The sequence below is a fragment of the Schistocerca nitens genome, chromosome 2 (genome assembly GCF_023898315.1).
Source record: "Schistocerca nitens isolate TAMUIC-IGC-003100 chromosome 2, iqSchNite1.1, whole genome shotgun sequence".
NCBI classification, from domain to species: Eukaryota; Metazoa; Arthropoda; class Insecta; order Orthoptera; family Acrididae; genus Schistocerca; species Schistocerca nitens.
In genome coordinates this window covers 701,756,105-701,768,124 of record NC_064615.1, presented here as the reverse complement: position 1 = coordinate 701,768,124, position 12,020 = coordinate 701,756,105, and the positions used below count along the sequence as shown (strand labels likewise).

The window sequence follows — 12,020 nt, the reverse complement described above, 5'->3', positions numbered from 1 at the left end:
ATGTTTCACTTCCATACATGGCTACACTCCATACAAATACTTTCAGAAACGACTTCCTGACACTTAAATCTATACTCGATGTTAACAAATTTCTCTTCTTCAGAAACGATTTCCTTGCCATTGCCAATCTACATTTTATATCCTCTCTACTTCGACCATCATCAGTTATTTTACTCCATAAATAGCAAAACTCCTTTACTACTTTAAGTGTCTCATTTCCTAATCTAATTCCCTCAGCATCACCCGATTAATTTGACTACATTCCATTATCCTCGTTTTGCTTTAGTTGATGTTCATCTTATATCCTCCTTTCAAGACACTGTCCATTCCGTTCAACTGCTCTTCCAAGTCCTTTGCTGTCTCTGACAGAATTACAATGTCATCGGCGAACCTCAAACTTTTTACTTCTTCTCCATGAATTTTAATACCTACTCCGAATTTTTCTTTTGTTTCCTTTACTGCTTGCTCAATATACAGATTGAATAACATCGGGGAGAGGCAGAAACACTGTCTCACTCCTTTCCCAACCACTGCTTCCCTTTCATACCCCTCGACTGTTATAACTGCTATCTGGTTTCTGTACAAATTCTAAATAGCCTTTCGCTCCCTGTATTTTACCCCTGCCACCTTCAGAATTTGAAAGAGAGTATCCCAGTTAACATTGTCAAAAGCTTTCTCTAAGTCTACAAATGCTAGAAACGTAGGTTTGCCTTTTCTTAATCTTTCTTCTAAGATAAGTCGTAAGGTTAGTATTGCCTCACGTGTTCCAAGATTTCTACGGAATCCAAACTGATCTTCCCCGAGGTCCGCTTCTACCAGTTTTTCCATTCGTCTATAAAGAATTCGCGTTAGTATTTTGCAGCTGTGACTTATTCAACTGATAGTTCGGTAATTTTCACATCTGTCAACACCTTCTTTCTTTGGGATTGGAATTATTATATTCTTCTTGAAGTCTGAGGGTATTTCGCCTGTTTCATACATCTTGCTCACCAGATGGTAAAGTTTTGTCAGGACTGGCTCTCCCAAGGCCGTCAAAAGTTCCAATGGAATGCTGTCTACTCCCGGGGCCTTGTTTCGACTCAGGTCTTTCAGTGCTCTGTCAAACTCTTCACGCAGTATCTTATCTCCCATTTCGTCTACATCTACATCCTCTTCCATTTCCATAATATTGTCCTCAAGTACATCGCCCTTGTATAAAGCCTCTATATACTCCTTCCACCTTTCTGCCTTCCCTTCTTTGCTTAGAACTGGGTTGCCATCTGAGCTCTTGATATTCATACAAGTGGATCTCTTCTCTCCAAAGGTCTCTTTAATTTTCCTGTAGGCAGTATCTATCTTACCCCTAGTGAGACAAGCCTCTACATCCTTACATTTGTCCTCTAGCCATCCCTGCTTAACCATTTTGCACTTCCTGTCGATATCATTTTTGAGACGTTTGTATTCCTTTTTGCCTGCTTCATTTACTGCATTTTTATATTTTCTCCTTTCATCAATTAAATTCAATATTTCTTCTGTTACCCAATTCACCTACTATGTTTCATTCTCTCCCTTTTCCTACTGAAGAATTCCAGTCACCCATGACTATTAAATTTTCGTCTCCCTTCACTACCTGAATAATTTCTTTTATCTCGTCATACATTTCATCAATTTCTTCATCACCTGCAGAGCTAGTTGGCATATAAACTTGTACTACTGTAGTAGGCATGGGCTTTGTGTCTATCTTGGCCACAATAATGCGTTCACTATGCTGTTTGTAGTAGCTAACCCGCACTCCTATTTTTTTAGTCATTATTAAACCTACTCCTGCATTACCCCTATTTGATTTTGTATTTATAACCCTGTAATCACCTGACCAAAAGTCTTGTTCCTCCTGCCACCGAACTTCACTAATTCCCATTATATCTAACTTTAACCTATCCATTTCCCTTTTTAAATTTTCTAACCTACCTGCCCGATTAAGGGATCTGACATTCCCCGCTCCGATTCGTGGAACGCCAGTTTTCTTTCTCCTGATAACGACGTCCTCTTGAGTAGTCCCCGCCCGGAGATCCGAATGGGGGACTATTTTACCTCCGGAATATTTTACCCAAGAGGACGCCATCATCATTTAATCATACAGTAAAGCTGCATGTCCTCGGGAAAAATTACGGCTGTAGTTTCCCCTTGCTTTCAGCCGTTCGCAGTACCAGCACAGCAAGGCCGTTTTGGTTAATGTTACAAGGCCAGATCAGTCAATAATCCAGCCTGTTGCCCCTGCAACTACTGAAAAGGCTGCTGCCCCTCTTCAGGAACCACATGTTTGTCTGGCCTCTCAACAGATACCCCTCCGTTGTGGTTGCACCTACGGTACGGCCATCTGTATCGCTGAGGCACGCAAGCCTTCCCACCAACGGCAAGGTCCATGGTTCATGGGGGGCTAGGTTTCATGTCCAAGTTAATTATTCAAGCAGTTTATACTGTTCAAAATTCTTGCAGTCAGATTGCTAACTTTTACAGTATGAAAGACTTCCCTTTTCATCACGACAATTAATTACCTTTACAGTGCAGCTTGTCTTTCACATTACGACAGTAAAAGATCCATTATGACAGTTCATTTATTATCACAGCGTTGGCTTACAATCATAAACAGAGTACTCCAGACATATTTTTATTTATTTGGATAACTTTCAGTATATTTTTATTTTTAGATAACTTCTGTCTATATTTTACGTATTTAGATAATTTCAAGGGTGCCAACAGAAACCTGACAGGCTGCTGTTTTCTTGTTGGGCCCAAGTTTTTAAGTAAGACCTAATGGCGACACACAGCATGATTTCTGTCGGCGTCCTGAAACATTCAACACGCAGCGTCCGTGTCCATCACATAGGTCCTCGTGGGGAACCGCCAGCCACAGTCGGCATAAAAAGGCGAGATGCTACGGCCTATTTGTGAACTTGAGAGTCAACATTAGTACACTCGTTCCTCCAGATTTTATTGTTTAATATTCATTTTACATTGCGTTGTAAATCTTGAATAAGGGCAACGGCCTTGCTGCAGTGGATACACCGGTTCCCGTCAGATCACCTAAGTTAAGCGCTGTCGGGCGTGGCCGGCACTTGGGTGGGTGACCATCCGGGTCACGATGCGCTGTTGCCATTTTTCGGGGTGCACTCAGCCTCGTGATGCCAATTGAGGAGCTACTCGACCGAATAGTAGCGGCTCCGGTCAACGAAAACCATCATTACGACTGGGAGAGTGGTGTGCTGACCACACGCCCCTCCTATCCGCATCCTCAGCTGAGGATGACACGGCGGTCGGGTGGTCCCGGTGGGCCACTTGTGGCCTGCAGATGGAGTGCATGTAAATCTTGAATGCAGAACATATGGCAATTAACGAGTCGATTTTGGACTCTTCCCATTGTTGCGATTGTGGTACTGCCCTGTTTACCAACATCCCAATGATTAGCTTAAAAGTCCAAACTGACTGCTTGATTCACACCTGGACTGCTTGATTTACACCTGCAAGTACGTTCGAATCAGAAATTGATTTGACATGAAGTACACGAAATTACTGTATCCCAAGCGTTTGACAGTTATCCAGTCAATTGTTTTTGAAGGAAGATTAGTTTGATAGCTGAAAGATGAGCATCACCCACACGTTTAGTATTGCTAATACGAGTTCCACCTCTCTGATTTACCAATCTGAAATTACATTTTCCTACAATTAAAATCATCGTATCCAATAATTTAGGAGATAAAGGTAGAAAATATATGTCAATAGTTGTTTTTATTCGTATACGGTAGCAATACTGTTAGGCCACTACTGAAAATTTAAAATCTCAAATGGCAAAAAGGGGCAGGAAGTTTGGTGATTACGGACGCCAGCGTATGATGATGAGAGAATGGCAGAAGTGAAACAGGTGTCGGTACACAGACTACTACTCTCGAATAGCAACAAGGGGATTGGCCGCCTTAACGCCCCACCCCGACGGGCGATTCATAATCAGCCGGGTCACTGCTGAGAATCCTTGTGACACTGCGGAGGAATCTCACCTACGACATCAGTGCGAAGTCTGGTGTCAGTACCTCCTCTCCCCTTGCCATCCGAAAAGTGATGGTCAAAATGACATCTACCAACATGATTCGAACTAATTACCGAGCGAGGTGATGCTGTGTTTAGCACACTGGACTCACGTTTGGGAGGCCATCCAGAATTACGTTTTCTGTGATTTCCCTGAATGGCCTCAGGCAAATGCCGGGTTGGTTCCTTTGAAAGGGAAGGGCCTATTTCATTGCCACTCTTGACACAGTCGGATCTCGTGCTCCATCTCTAATGACCTCGATGTCGACGGGACGTTAAAACCTAATCCCGCTTTTTTTCCAACCAGTGACCCCAAAGTCGAGCACCATTATATAGGTGTACATTAGCGACCTTGGCTACGGAGGCTGATTCATCTGGTCTGCAATCGACTAAGAAGTTGTTTAGTAGGACTATCCATAAAGTAAGTATCTCTCATATCACAAAAAGCAAGAGAACATAGTTGCCTGGAAATACTTATTGAAAAAATATATTTAAAAACGTTATGCTACTTTTCAAAGCCTTCAGTACCGATACTGGAACATATTTCATAATGTGGGATCAACTTTCATGTTGCTGTGTCACAGACGTCTACTCTCAGGTATCTAAACCAGCAGGTGACAGCCGTAAACACCTTTTCATCACAGTTAAATTCGTAAGAAATTCTTAAAATATCAAGTTTGGTGGTGTAATCATTTTTTCGCAGAAAGTACATAAATATTCGTTTTACATATTAATATACCTTTTTCTTGATCCAGTATAATACGTATTTACGTTCAACACGCATTTCGCCTTTTACGTTAACGGCATCTTCAAGTTTTTTTTTCTGGAAGAGTAAGTTTTACCTTTACTTATAGATTCGAAAACAATCCCCGCCATAACTTTTTTTGTTGTGAACAATACTAGCCCAGTTTGCTTAGGTGCAACTTGGATGAAAAGGAAATCTCAGGAACTCTGTTAGCGTACTTGATTCAGAAGCAGACCATAAAAATCTTACAGTGAAATCGTCAGAATGAATTATGACAAGCTGACCAAAAGAATTCTCCGTCTTGTCATCTCAATGACAGTTAAGGAAAATTAGTTGCTCAAACTCCAGGCAATGGGCATTATGGGTAACATGGTATGGGTTGAGATACGTTCAGCACACCTGTCGAGAATCATCAGTTTGAATCCACGACGAGAACTGGAATTAACATAACCAGGACGATAGCTCCGAAGAGAAACTTCAGCAAGAAAATGGAGATACTTTTGGAGAAGAAGAAAGCGAATGCTCCAGCTAAATGAGTTTAATTATCGTCCTCAGTTGGGCATAATGATATAAATTATACAAGTTACTCATTGTACAGGGTCAGTCAGGAGGAAACGTAAATGCTTTGGTGATAATATAGGCGATCCTGAACAAAAAAAACCTTGTGGGGTCTTGCCCACTCGCCGCTAATAGGGTGCCTACGGGATGTAGCATTCTCGGAATGCTATACAACAATTTCAAACAAATAACATTAGTAGTTTTATTTCTAGAAAGCAACTGACAATAAACTTTAGTGCAGCAAATGTCGCTAGCGGTAGACGACATGAAAACAGAACAGTTCTTGCTATACACAGAGTCCAAGGAACCACTGGATACGGATCTGACAGCGTAGCACTAATCACGTTGCAGACTCGGGCCTATCTGAGCGGCCGAGGCTGGCAGGAGCGTCGCTTTAATTCACATTTTGCAGGGGGGGCGCTCCTGGCGCGGCACGGTCCAATTCCGCGTACCATTGGCCGCCGTTTCCTCATTGCCTTCTCTGGTCTTGCGTTCCGCGTCTTCGTTCCGGCGTTTGTGGTTACGCCAGAACAAACTTCATATGGACATACGCCCTATTGCGAATGGCTTCCAAGAACACGTTTAATGTACATTGTTATTTATTTTCTGTATTATTCACTACATTGGCATTGTTTACAACGTACCACAATAGTGTAGAAGAATTCAAGACGGACAATTTTATACAGGACACTTGTCTACAAAAACTACCTAAGCTAAGCGTAAGCGCGTCGCTCGACATTTTCAATATGTTCTCGCTCACTTCATCCTAACCATTAACCATAGAGAAAATTGAACACGACCTCTTTTTGTAGGAAATTTAATGTGGAGAGGTTGAAAAATCAGGCAACCAGTTGCAAATAAAAGTTCATTAGCCTTCGACCTAGGTTTCGATATTTGTAAAAATCTTCTTCAGAAGTAGTGGGCCTGAAGAAGATATTTTCACAAATATCGAAACCTAGGTCAAGGGCTAATAAACCTTTATTTGCAACTGGTTGGCTGATTTTTCAACCTCTTCAGATTTACGCAGTTGCTGTTTCGCAGCCATGTTTAAGATTTTGAAACTTAATGTGGTTTAATTTTGCACGGCGACGCGTTTTAGCTAGAGGCTGCAGTTTTCGAGTTATTCAAGAAAAACGTACAAAACTGACATGAAAGATGTTCTGTCTCGGCTGTCTAGGAAACCATTCAGAATAGGACATACGTCGATATGAAGCTTTTTTGTTCAGAATCACCAATACCACCACCCCTCAAAGCATGTACCTTTTCTCCTGAATCACCCTGCATACACGCGGGGTTTCCGCAGACAATTGCGCCAAAACTATAAGACGTCCGAAGACAGGCAGATGTCAGTGGACAGCGCATTTCTCTCAGTTTTTAACTCTCACATTACAGGTGCGTTATATGCGCACTGTCTGTAACTCGGCAAACGTCAAAAAATGCGTGCAGTTCACTCTGGTCGCTGTAGTTGCTACTGCTGCCCAGGGAAGCGCAACGCCAGCGGCCCGCTTTGGAAACATGATCACTGGGTGGTGGTGGTGGTTAGTGTTTAACGTCCCGTCGACAACGAGGTCATTAGAGACGGAGCGCAAGCTCGGGTTGGGGAAGGATTGGGAAGGAAATCGGCCGTGCCCTTTCAAAGGAACCATCTCGGCATTCGCCTGAAACGATTTAGGGAAATCACGGAAAACCTAAATCAGGATGGCCGGAGACGGAATTGAACCGTCGTCCTCCCGAATGCGAGTCCAGTGTGCTAACCACTGCGCCACCTCGCTCGGTCTGATCACTGGGTTTCCTATTTGCAGAAGCGAACTAATTCGATGAGTCAGTACAGAGCGGAAAGATTTGTCTACTTGTTCTGATATACTTGTCCCCTCCCCCTCAGTGGTTCACTCTACAACTAGGCCACGGCGTGTATTACGAATCGAAACTTGGAAAGATTCTCCATCCACTGACACGTGTTATTTTTGCCTATAACACACTTTTCGCACAGTCGTCTTCTAACGCTCCGTCGGTACTTAAGAATAACCCTGTACATAGAAAAAAAACGCGAATGTACCTGCAATGATAGCGATTTTATATATGGGCTGAAGAAATTATCCTAGCAATACACACCACGATCACTGGTTGTAGGAAGGAACGAATTTTTCCTCTGGAGGAAATAAATGAAGGAGGCCTGCCACGAATAGCCTCTCGTGCGAGCGATAAGAGGGAAAGAAAACGCGGAAGTGGTGCATTGTGTAGGGGGAGAGTGTGGGCCCCGGTGGTCAGCGGCCGGCCGAGGTGGTGCGTCACGCGATGCCCGCCAGTGGTCATTGTCCTGGCGCCAGTGGCGGCCCCTATCGTCCCGCATCGCGCTGGCGCCACTTCCGGCGCGCCCGCTTCGCCTAGCATGCAGCACGGACCCCCATGCAAGTCAAATGAGCGGACGCCGATTACTGGCGCGGCGCCCCAGTTCTCTCGATAACGCTATCTGGGCTGCTGTCGGAAGGCGTTCAGAGTGGAAAGGATTTATTTCTAGAGTTCACTGGCCGCGTTAATGATCCCTCCAGCCTACTCTGTGCCAGAGGTATACTGCTCTCTCGTTACCGTCTCAATCATTCACTGTACAGATACAAAGCATATCTTTATTTTTTTCGTTTATTACGAAACTAAATTTAACAGTTTTTCTATTGACAAGGGATTTCAGATCGATTCCACATTTCTGGATTTCCGGAAGGCTTTTGACATTGTACCACACAAGCGGCTCGCAGTGAAATTTCGTGCTTATGGAATATCGTCTCAGTTACGTCACTGGATTTGCGATTTCCTGTCAGAGAGGTCACAGTTCGTAGTAATTGACGGAAAGTCATCGAGTAAAACAGAAGTGATTTCTGGCGTTCCCCAAGGTAGTGTTAAAGGCCCTTTGCTGTTCCTTATCTATATAAACGATTATGGAGACAATCTGAGCAGCCGTCTTCGGTTGTTTGCGGATGACGCTGTCGTTTATCGACTAATAAAGTCATCAGAAGATCAAAACAAACTGCAAAAGATTTAGAAAAGATATCTGAATGGTGCGAAAAGTGGCAGTTGACCCTAAATAACGAAAAGTGTGGAGTCATCCACATGAGTGCTATAAGGAACTCGTTAAACTTCGGTTACGATAAATCAGTCTAATCTAAAAGACGTAAATTCAACTAAATACCTAGGTATTACAATTACGAACAACTTAAATTGGAAATGTTGTGGGGAGGGCTAACCAAAGACTGCGTTTCATTGGCAGGACACTTAGAAAATGTAACAGACCTACTAAGGAGACTGCCTACACTACGCTTGTCCGTCCTCTTTTAGAATACTGCTGCGCGGTGTGGGATCCTTACCAGCTAGGACTGACGGAGTATATCGAAAAAGTTCAAAGAAGGGCAGCACGTTTTTTATTATCGCGAAATATGGGAGAGAGTGTCACAGAAATGATACAGGATTTGGGCTGGAAATCATTAGAAGAAAGGCGTTTTTGTTGAGACGGAATCTTCTTACGAAATTCCAGTCACCAACTTTCTCCTCCGAATGCGAAAATATTTTGTTGACACCGACCTACATAGGGAGGAACGATCACCACGATAAAATAAGGGAAATCAGAGCTCGTACGGAAAGATATAGGTGTTCATTCTTTCCGCGCGCTGTAAGAGATTGGAATAACAGAGAACTGTGAAGGTGGTTCGATGAACCCTCTGCCAGACACTTGAATGTGATTTGCAGAGTATCCATGTAGATTTAGATGTAGATGTTCTTTATACAAATTTTTCCTGTACAGATAATTGTCTAGCAACCGATGTCCCATGTGATGGGTAAGGACTGCAGGTCATTGCCATTTACAACTAGGGTAGAGATCAGAAGCAAAGAATTACGAATCATCATCGTCTGGTTTTTAATCTTAATGAATTTGGGTTTAAGAAACACCAGTCGTGCAGACTGTAGTACTTTTTCAGCGTACTGAAAACAGAGGACATAAGCAAAAAGATGAATTCTGACTTCCTAGCTTCCGGAAAAATGAAGTTTATCAACAGAAGTCAGCTACACCAAATGAGCTACGAAAATCCATCGAAGCGTCCAGTGCGGCTATCTCACCGTCAACGCTGACAGCCATAGTCCCGATACTGTGCTGCAGTGTCGATTAATAATGACGAGGTAAACGATGTATGGAAGTATTGTGGCAGAATGCTCCACTGTTAGAACCCAGTAAGCCGTATCAGACGATGAATGCTCAAAAAAATCAAAATTAATATCGGTTATGCCACAGAGAAATGTAATACGACAGCTAAGGGCACGATATACATATAGATACATTATATACAGCCAGTGGCATAATGCTGGCTGATGAGGCAGGTACCTCCTGAAACTATAGCTGCTGGATACTTGTAAACAAATGCCGTGTGGTTTAGACAGTATTTTAACTTCGTCTACATGCAAGATGAGGTATGTGATAATCATTTGAAACTGCAGATTACTATAACCAGCCACAGTTACTACACACGGTTGTCAGTTAACACTACAGTACCAAAAAGACAGAAAATATCGAAATTTTACTTATTGTGCATCTACAGTACAGTGCACGATTACATTTTTAGGTGATCTGCGCGTAGAGTCCGAAATGTAGCACACATAGCTAGCTCCCACCTCTGTAAGAATGGCTCTAAGCCAGCTCAGTATTACGTCGATGCTGCTTTGACTCCAGAGTTCTTCAATCATAGTGGCTATGAGTGGTGGAGTGATGGTATCTCGACAGCCCATCACCAGATGTTTATAATGGGGGAGAGATTTCGAGAACGCACTGGCAAGGACAACAGTGCAAAATCTTCTGAATCGAAGTAGGCTCAGGGCAGCACAGGTAACATGCAGCCTTGTGTTTTAATCTCTCGGCTTGACTGACTAGTATTGTACTTCCGGGTGTTCAACGGAGTTTGAATTTTCATTTTTGGACAATGTTTCGACGACCGAGCCAGTCGGCTTCATCAGGTGCTGCGAGTTATGCTGTTATGTATAATCGTTGCCCGGCCTCCTATCATACTGAGATATTTTTGGTCTCACGCCGCAATTTATATCTGATTGCTATAAATAATGGTACGAGATCAAAGATAGTTCACAGTCTGGTTGGAGTCCTCGCAACGATTATACATAACAGCGTAACTCGCAGCACCTGAGGAAGACGACTGGGTCGGCAGTCGAAATGCGAACTCGGCAGAAAGTACGCCATTAATTGCATTATCTTGTCGAAAGATAACAGCACTATGCGGACGTTTGGCTATCGTGTTGCGTATCCAGTCATGTCTTCACGCTGGGACCTTACAATGACGGAAGCACTCTAACAACGTTCGCTCTCCTAGAAGACTCCACACACGGATGCTTCTACCGTGATGCTGTACACAGAGCCACAACTCGTCTAAAAGACGGCGCGGTGACGCACTGTGTCCCTGAATGCACCACTGTTGGCGCGTATATCGGTGCTGCCGCGCTAATCAAGTTACAACTGTCGCCATGCTGACGCCATCGCACTGCCCGTGTTGGTAATTGTCCCGCTGCAAACAAGCCCATCTCCTGGCTTAGGATACGTGGCGTGGCAATATAATCCTGCACAGGCGAGGGAACAATACCGAGGGGTCCAGAAAAATGTAGACACTCTTTGACAGTCAATATTAATAGAAAAGACATACCATTCCAATTCTTTCATTGGGGCAAGGTTATTTTGTGTGTTCAAAGTGACCCCAATAGCAGCCAACTGCTGAATTATTGACCGAACTATGGCAGTCAGTGTTGACGGTGAGATAGCTGCACTGGGCGCCTCGATGGATTTCCGTAGCTCATTTGGAAACTTCATTTTTCAAGGTCCCTCTTAGGCAGAAATCAAGAGGTGTAAGGTCTGGAGGCCATGATGGTTACTAATCGGTTCCTCTTCGACCTATCCATCGTCCAGGTAGATTTTCGTCCAAGAAGGCTTTGACATCTCTGTGGTAGTCAGACGGAGATCCATGTTATGTAGGTAAAATCTTTCATTTCTAAACACCTTTCGGATGAAAGGTAAAATCGATATTTGCAACACTTCATCTGTTATGATACCTTCAAAGAAGAATGGGGCAATCAAACCGCGTGATAACAGACCACACCACACATTAACACCCGGTATATTAACAGGTTTGCCCACGTGAACATGAGGATTTTCAGGAGACGAGTAAGCGCGGTTGCGGCTGTTTACAGTACTGTTCAGTTTGAATTGCGCCTCGTCATACCAGATAACCATCTCTGAAAATTGTTCACCCTCCCGAAGCATGCCTTCACAGTGCTCCATCTTTCGATCTGGGTCGTCCTCGTTCACAACGTGCAGCGATCTTGGCATGTACACTTTCCACTTTGCAGCTTTCAGAATTCGTCGTACGCTTGGTCCGCTTACCCTACTTTCACGTGCAGCCGGTTCACAGATTTTTGACGTGACCTGGTAAAATGTTGCAACACAGCAGCGCTGGGAGCTGGACCTGCTGATGTTTCTGGTCAGCAAGGCCATTCCTTATGCACATCCTGAACGTTACCGTCGGCTTCAAATTCATCCGAAGTACGATAAATTGTCTTATGTGTTGGTGGTTGAGTTCCGTACACATTATGCAAATGCCGTTGTACCTCCATAATGTTT

The 12,020-nt window shown here is 43.6% G+C and overlaps 1 protein-coding gene and 1 pseudogene across 1 annotated transcript in view; one reads left to right on the top strand and one right to left on the bottom strand.

Annotated features, from left to right (window-relative positions):
- The window catches only part of LOC126236862 (uncharacterized), a 396,531-nt gene that overhangs the window by 151,845 nt on the left and 232,666 nt on the right, over positions 1–12,020 (bottom strand). The window lies entirely within an intron of this gene.
- On the top strand, positions 3,018–3,135 carry LOC126238093 (5S ribosomal RNA; annotated as a pseudogene).